The sequence below is a fragment of the Onychomys torridus genome, chromosome 16 (genome assembly GCF_903995425.1).
Source record: "Onychomys torridus chromosome 16, mOncTor1.1, whole genome shotgun sequence".
Taxonomy (NCBI): Eukaryota; Metazoa; Chordata; class Mammalia; order Rodentia; family Cricetidae; genus Onychomys; species Onychomys torridus.
In genome coordinates, this window is record NC_050458.1 from 39,041,904 (window position 1) to 39,055,808 (window position 13,905).

At 41.3% G+C, this 13,905-nt stretch overlaps 1 protein-coding gene across 3 annotated transcripts in view; it reads right to left on the bottom strand.

The window, feature by feature from the left end:
* Positions 1–13,905, bottom strand: part of Ptk2 (protein tyrosine kinase 2) — a 225,119-nt gene that overhangs the window by 183,223 nt on the left and 27,991 nt on the right. For all 3 annotated transcript variants that reach the window (XM_036208358.1, XM_036208351.1, XM_036208359.1), the window contains exon 2: positions 11,297–11,391. The gene's annotated coding sequence lies outside the window, so the exon portion shown is untranslated. The remainder of the gene's footprint in view (positions 1–11,296; positions 11,392–13,905) is intronic.

Consider the following 13,905-nt stretch of genomic DNA (forward strand, 5'->3'; position numbering starts at 1 on the left):
GACACGTCTAAGGGGTAGTATCTTTATTATTTAATTGTGGTGGGAAGATCCCCACTGTGAGCAACACCATTCCTAGGCAAGGGATTCTAAACGCTGTAAAAATGAGTTGGGCACTAACATACACACATTAGTTCAGTGCTCTCCAATGTAAGTGACTAACCACTTCCTATTCCTTGCCCAATGGTGGAATTGTAAGACAAATAAACCCTTTCTCCACCCAACTGCTTTAGTTAGCATATATTATCACAGCAAAAAGGAATGAAAAGACACTGAGGGAAAGGCACAGACTATGAAGCTTGGTATTTAACCCAGGTCTTCACAGAGAGGATCCTGAAGGCAGAAAAACTAAAAGTGAGGTTGGTATCTGTTTTGTAGTGCTATGATCAACCCCAGATCTCACGTGTTAGGCAAGCATTCTATGGTGTATTTTAATACATTTTATGTAAGGTCTGCTAAAATTCTTTTCTAACATAAGAACTAATTTTTTTTTTTTTACATTTATATTCTACCTCTTTTTCCTTTCTTCTCTATAAAGTGTGTTGGAACACTAAGACAGGGTCTCATGTAACCCAGGCTGGCCTCAAAGTATTAATTCTCTAGCCTCCATCTCTCACTATTGGAATCACAGGAGTGTACCACCACACCCAGCTACTAGTGCATCTTTATTTTAGTACCACTCTTCATTGATGCTAATTGTTCAATGAAAAGAGGTCATAATGCACCATGTTGGAAGACACTTTAAATGGTGATTAACTCACTGCAGGCAATACACCAGTCACACACTAAGTCCAATTGGAATCAATGTAGTATGTGTGGTCATTCCACACTGCAGCTGCAGGCAATGACAACTGCAGTGTGACTGCCACCTGGCTGAAGCAACTGCCAGTGTCTTCAGATACACAACATGCCTTAAGCTTCCAAAACTAAAATTAATGCTGCCATCTCCAGGGGAAATGCTTGATATAATGAGACAATACACCATGTAAAGCAGGATCAAATTGTCATCACCTTCTATTCCCAAATACCAACTGTCTGAGAGGCTATCGGCAAGTACCAACTTACTATACATCATTATATAACTATACTACACTATGGCTACATCAGCACACAGCCAGCTAGAGATATAAGGCAGGCTGCACACAGAGAAGCAAGTGCACTGTGGAAGTAGACCCACACTAAGGAGTCCAATTCCAATGTGCCTCATTGTCTGGATGACTCTTCTCACCACGCCACACATTACAGTGCTGCCACAGGCTGGTAATGAAGGCGCAACATTTAAGAATGACCTGATTTCCAAAAGTCAAATAAAGAACTGATTCAAACAAACATAGGTTACACACGTATTTTCTAATTCCTCTCCCACTCATTGCTGTGGCTTTTAAAGGAACATTTTATGAGGGGAAAATGCTACATAGCTGCTCAATGGAGTACCAAAAACTACCAAAAGGAAAAAAAAAAAAATCAATAAACTTTCATGAATATTTTTAAGAAATTCAATTCATCCCTAGCATTGTGACAGACTGCCCAGCATTTGTGAAGCAGAGGCAGGCAAAACTGAATTCACAGATAGCCTGATCTACACTGTAAGAACCTATGAGTTCAAGGCCAGCCTAACCTCCAAAGCAAGTTCGAGGACAGCCAAAGTAACTACACAGAGAAACCATCCCCCACCCGAAAGAAAGGAAGGGAGGAAAAAAGGAAGGGAGAAAGGGAGGGATCTGTCTCTGACAGAAAGAAAAGAAGGGAAAGTAATTAGTTAAATGTGCACCTGTAATTAATTCTTAGGCTCAGGAAGGTTTACTTCTTGCTGTGCATTTTCTCACTTGTAGCAACTTAAAGATAATTGTGCTCTATTACAATAGCTGATAAAAGAACTGAAGATTGTTTGATTATATTTATCACATGAATATCAGAAAGAATATTTTATTAAAGCTAGCAAAACATCTCCAGAGCTATCACAGCTTAAACAACATGGGAGAATCCTAATAAAATTCAACTTCTAAAATACCCAAACCTGTGCTAATTAAAGCACAGCCTCCATAATATATTCATCATTTTCTTTTTTCTTTTTTTTTTTTTTTTGAGCTGAGGACCGAACCCAGGGCCTTGCCTAGCAAGCGATCTACCACTGAGCTAAATCCCCAACCCCATCATTTTCTTATACCTGGAGATATGCCTTTCGGTCAGAAGGAATCAGATTACACAAACCAAAGAAGCACTCCGAAATTACTTATTTTCAGAAAGCATGTCTATGCTGAAAATTGTCCTATGCAAATAATACAAGAAAAAGTCTATTTTGATTCAACTAGAAAGAAAAACCGAGTTCAAACAACTCTGTTCACAAGTCAATATCCACAGAATATGTGACTTGTGTTTAATAAATAACATTCTCCAAGCCAGGCAGGCAAATGTCTGTGAGTTTGAGGCCAGCCTGATCTACAGATCCGAGTTCCAGGACAGGCTCCAAAGCTACAGAGAAACCCTGTCTTATTTTTATTTTATTTATTTATTTGTTTGTTTGTTTGTTTTTTGTTTTTTAGAGACAGTTTCTCTGTGTAGCTTTGCGCCTTTCCTGGAACGCACTCTGTAATCCAGGCTGGCCTTGAACTCACAGAGATCCACCTGCCTCTGCCTCCCAAGTGCTGGGATTAAAGGCGTGGGCCACCACCATCCGGCGAGAAACCCTGTCTTGATAAAAAAACAAAATACAAGTGCAAGGCCCTGATTTCAGTACTCACCTCTGAAAAAGAAAAAATAAGTAAGTAAATAAATACATAAACAACTAACATTCTCCCTTTTGTGTTTTCTTTTGATTTTGTTCTAACTGCATTTTGTTGCTATGATGAAACACTCTGATCAAAAGCAACTTAAGAGAGAAAGGGGTTATTTGACTCACTCTTTCAGGTCACAGTATGTCACAGGAGGAGGCAATTATTGTGGAATAGTGCTTACTGATAGTAAGCTAGCCTTTTTTAAAAACAGACATTTATTTATCTATTTATTTTGTGTGTGCCTATAAGTATGGATGAGTATTTTCAGAGGTGAGCACAGTACCGTGAGACAACAGAGATAAGACAACTTATTAAGAAGAGTGTGTTCTCTTCTACTATGTGAGTCTAAGAGATTAAACTCAGGTTGTCAGCCTTGGTGGCAGACGCCTGGACCCACAAGCCATCTCATTAGCTTTCTTAGACAACCAGGATCTTTTAGGGATGATAACACTGGGCCCTCCTCCTAATCAAAACAATCCCCCATGGATTTGGTCACTGCCCAATCTGACCAAGGCAATTCCTCAAGCAAGGATTTCCCCTCAGATGGCTCTAAGATGTGTCAAGTACACAATTAAATCTAAGTAGGGTATTGTTTTCTGAGACTGTCTTGTATACAGTCCAGGCTGATACCAAACTCTCAATGATCCTCCTGCCTCAGCTCCCCAGATTCTGGGATTATAATGTATACCATCACACCCAACCACTGTTTCCTTTTTTAAAGCCTTGCTTCTCTGGTAGATCAGTTCCATGGTTTCTGACAAACACCAGTGCTGAGGAGCAGCACACTGAAGACACAGGTTCCTCTCTCACCCTAAGTACTGCTGCCTTCACAACCTTTTTTACAGGTTCCCCTCAGTACCTGACAGTCACTGATCTGCTCTTATGGCTCAGTCAGATTTATTTACATAATTTATGTATATGAATGGTCTGTCTTCATAATCAGATCCCATTATAGATGGTTGTAAGCCACCATGTGGTTACTGGGAACTGAAGGTTCTGGAAGAGCTGCCAGTGCTCTTAACCTCTGAGCCATCTCTCCAACAGATCAGTCTTTTTTTTTTTTCCAGATCAGTCTTAAACAGAACCATCATCACCCAATGGTGTCCCTTATATTTCACCCCTTCTGTTGTCTGCCATTAACAGTTAACTGCTTGACACTGCTAAGTTATTTCTACTGTAGGGCTGTACCAGAACACTTGGGAGCCAGAAGCAGGCAGATCTCTGTGAGCCTAAGGCCAGTCTGGTCTATATAGTGAGACCTTGTCTCAATGAGAATGACAGAAATGGGGGAGGGGGAGGGAGGGGAGAGAGAATACGCCCTACAGGCTTGCCTGTTTGCAATCTTATCTTATGGAAGAAAATTCTCAGTTGAGGTCCCTCCTCTCAGATGACTTTACCTTGTGTCAAGTTAACATAAAACTAACCCCAACAGCAAGTATTCCAGATGGTATTTTCCCCAGTAAAAACAGTATGACTGACCCTGAGAGAAATCACATGACTTATAAATTATTAAACTTGTGAGGCTTTGTTTCTATTTCACATTTCGGAGATTTGTAGACTTGCAATTATATTATTTTGCTGCTAGATCTGGTAGTAAGCCAAGAATAGGTGTGCTGATAAGAGATTCCTAATCTCTCTTCCAGTGTTGGTATCAGTAAAAATTTGGTTTTGTGTGTGTGTGTGTGTGTGTGTGTGTGTGTGTGTGTGTGTGTGGTTTATTTTTGGGATTATTCGAGAAAGGGTTTCTCTGTGTAACAGTTCTGGTTGACCAGGTTGGCCTCAAACTCACAGAGATCCACCTGCCTCTGCCTCCCAACTGCTGGGATTAAAGGCATGTGCCACCACTGCCCGGCTCTTTGGTTTTATTTTTTTTTAAAAATTTTACATTCATTTTATGTATGTATATGTGTGGGGGTGTGCATGTGGAGGTCAGAGGACAACTTGTCCAAGTCTGTTCTTTCCTTTTCTTTTTTCTGTTTTTGGTTTTTCCAGACAGGGTTTCTGTGTAGTCTTGGCTGTCTTACAACTTACCCTGGCCTCAAACTCAAGAGATTTTCCTGCCTCAGTCTTCCAAGTGCTGGGATTTAAGGTGTGCACCACCATTGCCCGGCCTGGTCCTCTCCTTTTCATGTGGGTCTTGAGGATCAAACTCAGATCATCAGACTTGGCAACATGTGCCATTACCCACTGAACCATCTTGCCTCCCCAGACATTTGTTTTTAATTCATGGAGTCCAAATTATTGATAGTTTATTAAATTTGATATTGGAGAGAGTTTCTTTCCCTGCCTCTTCCATTTTTACGTGAGGATTAGTTCACTTTCCTCCTCAAGTCTGTTCCATTTCTTGGTATTAGAGAAATTATTTCATGCAGTTTCACCTTCCTAGCTGAGGTATAAAGGTCTGCACTCTCGCTTCTTTTTTCCCAGTTCCCCTTGCTCTGTGGTTAAGGGGAGGAGTCTTCTGTCATTTCTATTTATCCTTATTATCCTTAGTAACTAGTACCCTAACATGCTAAACCATCTCACTGGCTCCAGACATATTGGTGTTGTTTTGTTGAGACAAGGTCTCATTATGAATCCCGGACTGGCCTAGAACTTGCTATTTAGACTGGGCTGGCTTAGAATGCGAGATCCTCCTACCTCTGCCTCCCAAGTGCTGGAATTAAAAGTATGTACCACCACTGCCCAGCAAGGGATGAAGAGTTTTTAAATTCTTGTAACAAAGTAAGTTTTCTTTTGTTAGGTGACGACGATGATGACGACAATGATGATGATGATGATGATGATGTGTGTGTGTGTGCGTGAGAGAGAAAATATATGAATATGAATATGAATGAGAATATGCAAATATAACTTTGCATTGGCTTCAAAACAGGAGCAGTGCTGCTTGTGAGCTGGGCTATAAGTCATTATTTATTACATTTACTGATTTGTGTGTTTGTGTGTGTATGTGTGTATATGTCTGTCTGTCTGTCTGTGTCTATGGGTCTGGGTCTATGTATGTATGAGTTCTCTCCTTCCACTATGTGTTCCAGAGATTGAACTTGAGTCATCATGTGTGTGTGAAACACATGATCTATTTTATCTATTGAGCCATCTTACCAGCCTGATGTCTTTTTTAGTAGCTAGATTTTTGTAGGATTCTCGTCTTTTCACAATGGGTGATTCTTCCTTATTATTACTAATATACTTTCTTTTTATTTCTGTGCTGTAAGAAGTCAGAGTAGATCTAAATCTATATCTAGAGCATAAAGCTACTGACAGCTTTGGATGTTGCATATTCCGATGTTATGAAGGGATTTAAAGAGATGAGTTGTGTTGACTTGTGGTGAGGGTTGTGGAGGTTGGGGTATGTTGGTTTGTCATGTGAGGATTAGTGGTAGGGTGTCTGTGGCTAAGGAGAAAGTCAGTTTTAGAGTCATGGGCTTGAGGTCAAACTTTGGTGTTACCACTACTGACTGTGGGACTTTATACAAAACATTTTACTTTCCTGTTTGTTAGTTTCCCATTTGTTCCACCGATGTTTGTTGAGTCTCTGCTATCTTTGTAGCAGGAATGGGGGGGGACAGCTGAGGTAGTTTTTAGGTACAGACTTGCATTTCTCTGAAGCAGGGCATGTGGTTGTCACTGGAGTGTGGGAGAAGGTACTGCCAAGAGTTGTAGATGTGCTGGTAGCAAGAGGTTTGTGGTTGAGGAAAGGAAAAACTTTGCAGCATAGAAAAGTTGGTCCTGGAATGATGGGCTCAGTTGCAATTGGTGAGAATTAAACTAGAATACGCCTGTTTTTAAGGTAGTAATATTTCTGTCTAGTGGTAACTCTCAGCAGCCCATATAGAATCTGGAAGGAGGCCTTGAAGATGCATTGAGTCATGGGATGGACTCTTTCTAGGCTGATTGATTGTAGGGACAATAAGAGCTGGTGCTGTTAATGGTGCAGTTAAGTTCAGGAAATGTTTGCTGAGTTCATATTAAATGCCAGCCGTACGATACTTTTAATTGCTTTAAGAAGAGACATCAAGAAACAAAACAGGAATGTCTTGAACAGAGTGGTAAAGCAGCTGATGAGCTGTGACCCTAAGGAGTACTCCATGTTATATACGGGAAAGTGAGGAGAGTGAAGGAAATTATGCCATAGTTTGTAGTTAGGGTTTGAGGTCTATATAGGATGGTCACAATAATCCTCAATGCTAAATAAGATATGAGCCAGATGTGGCAGAGATGATGTTTTAGCCACGTAGATTCATGGGAGAAAGAACACTGCAGTTGAATGAACAGCAATGCAGACAGAATGTACAACGTTAGGTGGGCTGAATCATTCTTGTTGAGGGAGTCTGACTGACTCAGAGCTCAGGACAAGATACATTCACTGAGATGCTATGGAGGGAATCAGGTGTGTAGCAGAGGTGACATAGGATAGGGCACTAGCAATCAAAGAAGTGGACCTAGAATGTCAAGACAACAGAATTGGTTGGTAGCTTGTGTGTGGGCAAGAGAAAAGGGGTAGAGCTGAATGTGAGAGAGACTTATGATCTGGGTATGCCCACTACTCAGGCATGCAGTCATTCCATGTGTCTGCTAGGTGCTATGCATGAAGCCCAATATATAAAGTGCATGGTATGACCACTGTGTGTGAGGCAGATCAGGTTGAGAAAGCTGCTTTCCAAAGAATGAGTAGGTGGCACATGCTAAAGCTGATAGTGTGTGTGGATTCCAGCTATCTTTGAGAATACCCTTTATCCTGTGTCACTCTAAAATCTTAAGTGAGCAGCACTCTGTGCTCTTTGGCCTTTTTTTCCTAAGAGACTTAAAAATAGGGAAGGAGGGGTTAGACAGATGGCTCAATGGTTAAGCACTGGCTACTCTTTCAGAGGATCCAGACTCTATTCCCAGCTCTCAACCATTCATAACCCCTTTTCAACGGGATCTGACACCTTTTTCTGGCTTCTGTGGGTACTGCATGCATGTAGTACACATATATACATATAGGCAGAACACCTCCATCACATAAAATACACATTTTAAAAAATTAAAATAAATAGGAAAGGATAGTATGATTTGGTCTTAGGAAATCACTTGTATGCTATTTGAAATGCATGTACTTGGATCAGAAGTTGGATAGTGCTGAAATGCCCAGGCAGAAATAGGAGGCTTCTATGCTGCCCACCAAGAGTTTTCAGAGACTCTTGGATTCAGCTCTTTGTTTTAGCCATTGCTTTCAGCAATTCAATCCCTGTTCCATAACAGGAATTCTGTGCTTGTTGTCCATGTGTCAATCTTAATGCCAGAGCAGGTGGGGGAGTTTTTTTTATCTATAATTTACTTCTTTTTGCATGACATTTCTGAGATGTACAAAAACATCAGTTGATCACGATAGGACACTGACAGACCAAAGAAAAGTCACTATGTAGACCAGGTTGGCCTCAAATTCACAGAGATCCTCCTGCCTCTGCCTCCCTTGTCCTAGGATTAAAGGCATACACCACCATACCCAGCCCAGTAATCACACTTAACCACTGAGCCATCTCTCAAAGGCCACATACCTAGCTTTTTAAATGGAGTCTTCTTGGCATTTGAACTCACATTTTTATAGTTGCACAGAAAGTGCTTTTCCCCAGCTTTTACTTAATTCTATATAGCAGCCCAATAAGGTGATGATTTTATGTTCCCATTTTGTAGATAAGAAACTGAGTGTAGAGTTAAAAAATTTTCCCAGAGTTCTTTACAGCCACGCCAACTTCTCTAGTCTTTTTCATCAAAGCTTAAGTTTTGTACTTACTCAAATATATAGGTGGTAGTCACACTTTTAACAGACAGGAGAACAGTGTCATTTACCAAGCTTCTAATGTTTCTTCTAATTTGCATATCCATTTTGAATGCATTTTGAATGTATTATCATGTCTATAAAGCTCTAAAGCTCAGTTCCTTGTTTCTGCTGACAGAAGAGTGTAGCTTCATCAAATACTTGTAAACATCAAACATGGTGGTATGTGCTATACTCCCAACATTTTATACATATATAAAATTATATGAATACACACACACACACACACACACACACACACACACACACACGCATAGTAGATAGACAGACAGACAGATATGTTATACACATAATGATGTGTTTGTGTGTTTGTATGTGTGTATGTGTGTGTGTGTGTGTGTGAGTGAGTGTGTAAAAGACAGGGTCTCACCATGTACTCCTGACTGGCCTGAGCTGTCTTTAAACTCACAGAGCTCTGCCTGTCTCTATCTCCTGAGCACTGAGATTAAAAGTGTGCATCAGTACACTCAGCAGTTGTCCATATCTTGAGTATAGATGCATTGTGACCAGCTGCCTCATATTCCTGCCATTATGCCTTCCATTCCATGATGACTGTACCTTTACTGTGAGCCATAGTAAGCCCCTTTTCCTTGGGCTGCTGCTTTTTTTATTTTATGAATTTATTTATTATGTATACAGTGTTCTGTCTGCATGTGTCCCTGCAGGCCAGAAGAGGGCGCCAGATCTCAATACAGATGGTTGTGAGCCACCATGTGGTTGCTGGAAATTGAACCCAGGACCTCTGGAAGAGCAGCCTGTGCTCTTAACCCCTGAGCCATCTCTCCAGCCTGGGTTGTTGCTTTTTTTTTTTTTTTAAGAGATTTGTTTTATTTTTTGAAATTATAATATAATTGCATCATTTCCCTGTTTCCTTTCCTTCCTCCAAACCTTCCCATGTATCCCCCCTTGCTCTCTTTCAAATTCACAGCCTCTTTTTCTTTAATCTTTGATGTTTATGTGTGTGTTCCTAAACATATAATGCAACCTGTTCAGTCTGCCTGTTTCTTGTGTGTACATGTTTTGAGGGCTGACCATTTGGGACTGGGTAACCAATCGACGTGCTCCTCCCTGGAGAGGATGGTCTCTCTCACTCTCAGCGTTTCTTAGTTGCCTTTTGACTTGCTTGTCAGGTTTGTCACAGTAGTAAGAAAGCGAGCAAGTCTCAGTGAGTTTAAGGCTGGCCTGGACCACATCACGTCCTTGTACAAAAAGCAAAACAAATGCTCAAAGTGGGGACAAGGTTCATTTCCTGACCCTAGAAGTAGACAGGCTGCATTTTCTAGGATTCTTACATTCAGGTTGAGAGAGGGGCAGGAATGTGCTTTTTCCCTTCTCCTTGCTTTTGCACAGTGTGCATATAGTTATATGGGGCAAATAGTGTTCTGCAATGGTTAAGGAGGCACTTTATTGCCCAGTTCCAACTAAGCCCATAAACTTTTCAACATTTCTTTATCAACAGACTATCAAAATCATGGTCAGGGTCAATGATTAATGGGGGAGGGTCCAGCCCATTGTAGGTGGGTGCCACCCACCACTAGGCTAGTGGTCCTGGTTCTGTAAGAAAGCAGGCTGAACAAGCCGAAAGAGCAAGCCAGTAAGCAGAAACCCTCCATGGTCTCTGGATCAGCCACTGCCTCCAGACTCCTGCCCAATTTGAGCTCCTATGCTGGTTTCCCTCAATGATGAACTGTGATAAGGAAGAGTAAGTGAAATAAACTCTTTCCTCCCCAAGTTGCTTTTGGTGTTCCATCACAGCAACAGTAGCCCTAACTAACACAACTGTTAATGATACCAAGTACTGAACATATATTACATGTATCTCACAGTGTCTTCATACCAATGTCCTAAGAGAAAAATCTGTAATAATCCCCTTTGTCCAATGAGAAACTAGGTTTAGGTAGAAAAAAAATAACTCAAAAGTGGGGCTGGGGCAATGGCTTAGTAAGTAGGCAAAGATTGCTTGTTAAGAACCTGAGTTTGGATCCCAGCACCCATGTTAAATAGATGGGCATGACCACATGTGCCTGTATGTATGTATAGGAAAAAACATAACACACGTGGTCTGGTCCTATCTGCAATTTCAGGTATCCACTTGGGGTTTAGAACTTATGACCCAAATAAGTAGGAAGATATTATTAATAATCTAGGACAAAATCTGAAGCCGGCATTCATGAAAGTAAAACACCAGTAAAGAACACTCTTCTAAAGCCACAGTTCCCAGTACCAACACTTACAAACTTGGAAACTGTTAACTTCTCTATTATGAGTTTATATAAATGTGAAACAGAGAACAGCACATCTTGCTCTAAGGTGGTTGTAAGAATTCAGTAAGTAACTATAATTCAGAGTGTTTACAATGTCCAGAGCAATTTCCAAGCACTGATCTATGAATAATATTAGACACATAAAAAGAATCAACACACAAGCTGGGCAGTGGTGATGCACACCTTTAATCCCAGTTCTCGGGAGGCAGAGGCAGGCGGATCTCTGTGAGTTGAGGCCAGCCTGGGCTACAGAGCAAGTTCCAGGACAGGCACCAAAACTACACAGAGAAACCCTGTCTCGGTAAACCAAAAAGAATCAACACACCCTAGCAATCAGCTATATTCTGCTGTTGATGTTGTATGTCAGAAACTCTGGACAAGGGAAAGACAAAGCAGAAAGCAGCACCAAGGCACAAACACAGTCAGAGACATATACTCACAGCTCAGAGGCAGCAGTGACTTCGGGAAGAAATCAAATAGCTACTTTAAAAATACTCCTAGTATCCTTTTCTTCTTCTCATTGTAGTCCAAAGACCTGGAAGAGACAGGATGCACACACACATAAACATCTCTATTTCACTGCTATTTACTTCTTTATGTAACAGAGCTAGTAATGCTGGGGTTACTAAGCTTAACCATCCTCCCAATTCACTCCTCTGATAAAGTCCCACCATGCTCACCTTCTTACAGTTCTCTTCATGTCTACCATGTAAACTGCTAGACAATGAGTGAATTTACAGACAAACACATGGAAGCTATCTGTAAAACCCGAACCCGGTTAAGAGGATACACACGAGTAACTGAAAACTATTAGGTAATCAATCAGCATAACCTGCTGGAAAAAAAAATGGCAAGGTTCAATATAAACAACAACATAGAAACCTGCTTGTTGCCGGGCAGTGGTGGCGCCTGCCTGTAATCCCAGCGCTTGGGAGGCAGAGGCAGGTGGATCTCTGTGAGTTCGAGGCCAGCCTGGTCTACAAAGCAAGTTCCAGGACAGCCTCCAAAGCTACAGAGAAACCCTGTCCCAAGAGAAAAAAAAAAAAAAAAAAACCTGCTTGTTCCCACTAAAACTAGGCTAAAGAGATACAACAAAGCTCAAAAATCAAACACAGGTCAAAAAGAATTAAAAGGAATGAAAACTTTGATAAACTAAAAAGGCTTCAAGACATTAAAACAAATAGAAATACAGGGGAGAGACAATATTCTGGACAACAGACAGACAATTTTAGGGTTTTTGTTGTTGGGGTTTTTTGGGGGGGGGGGGTTAAGACAGGGTTTCTCTGTATAGTTTTGGCGCCTGTCCTGGAGCTCCCTCTGTAGACCAGGCTGGCCTCGAACTCACAGAGAGCCGCCTGGCTCTGCCTCCTGAGTGGTAGGATTAGAGCTGTGCGCCGCCACCACCCGGCTTAAGACAAAACAATTTTAAAATGGGAAGCACAGCCAATGACTTAGCAGACCATTGCCAGCCACTGATAAGACAAGGCACCAATTCCATTTCCATAGCAGAGTGAAGGAAGTGCAGTGACCTTGGGGTATCAAGACTGCCCTTGCTGCAGAGAATTTTGGGGTGTGAAGACTGCCCATGCTACAGAGAGAGCTCCAGAAGCCTGCCTCCAAATGATCCCCTCTCCCCACCTGAGAGAAGACCAAGAGTCACTCTCTGGAAAAGGCAGAGCACCTTTCACACAGAAGTAGACTGAGTCACTAATTCCAGCTTCATACCACGTAATACACCCAATCTAGCATGCAGAATCTTTATTCTGGAAGAAAGGAAACTGTTAGCCAAATAGGAAAGACTAGACACCAACACCGGATTCCCTGACAGAAGGTCTGTATAGAATATCCTGATGCAAATACTCAAAGGCCCACACACATGCTTAAAGCTTCCAAAGTTCTGAATTCATCACAAGGAAATAAAGATATAAGAAAAAGACATCTAATCAGAAGATAGAGACAAACACAAGGAAGGGAGTCTAGGTAGGGCAACTTAAAAGAAACAAAAAGACACAAACTTTTAGTAACCTAGAGGTAGGACTCTGCCATTATGCAACAAAGACATAAGTTGCTCCTTGCATGAGCCTCTCCACCATCCACACTAGGTGTGTATGATCTTGTACACGCAGGCACAACCACTGAGTTCGTGTGTGCAATAGTACAGTTATAGCTATGTTTACTGTTTTGCTGCAGCTGTCCATTGCCTCTGGCCTGCCCCTTAAAAGCTATGTGCTGGGCTGGTGAGATGGCTCAGAGGTTAAGAGCACAGGCTGCTCTTCCAGAGGTCCTGAGTTCAATTCCCAGCAACCACATGGTGGCTCACAACCATCTGTAATAAGATCTGGCGCCCTCTTCTGGCCTGCAGTCACATATGATGTATACATAATAAATTAACAAATCTTTGGGGGTTGTGGATTTAGCTTAGTGGTAGAGTGCTTGCCTAGCAAGCGCAAGGCTCTGGGTTCGATCCTCAGCTCAAAAAAAAAAAAAAGCTATCTGCTCCAGTAGATGGTCCTATACCCATGCACATACAGGCAGTATTAAATGGATTAATAAAGTTTTTTGTTTGTTTTATTTTAAAAAAAAAAAGCACACACCTTTAATCCCAGCACTAGAGAGGCTGAGGCAGGCAGATCTCTCTGAATTGGAGGCCAGCTTGGTCTACAGAGTGAGTTCCAGGACAGGAAAGGAAAAATAAATAAATAAAGCACACAATAAGTTACGAGGGAAAAATTGGAGGAGAGAAAGAGAATAAATTGGAGGGGATGGAATGGGGAATAGATTTGATCAAAACGCATTACATACATGCATGAATGAAATTCTCAAAAAGAATTTAAGCAGCTCAATCAACATTAAAAAAATAAATGATACAGGATATCTTTGTGTACTCATTCTGTAGGCCAGGCTGGTATTGAATTCATAAGGATCCACCTGCCTCTGCCAGGTGGATCGAACCCAGGGCTCTACCACTGAGCTAAATCCCCAACCCCTAAAAATTTTTTTTAAAAGGTCTAATAATCAGGGGCTGAAGAGATGGCTCAGTAATTAAAAC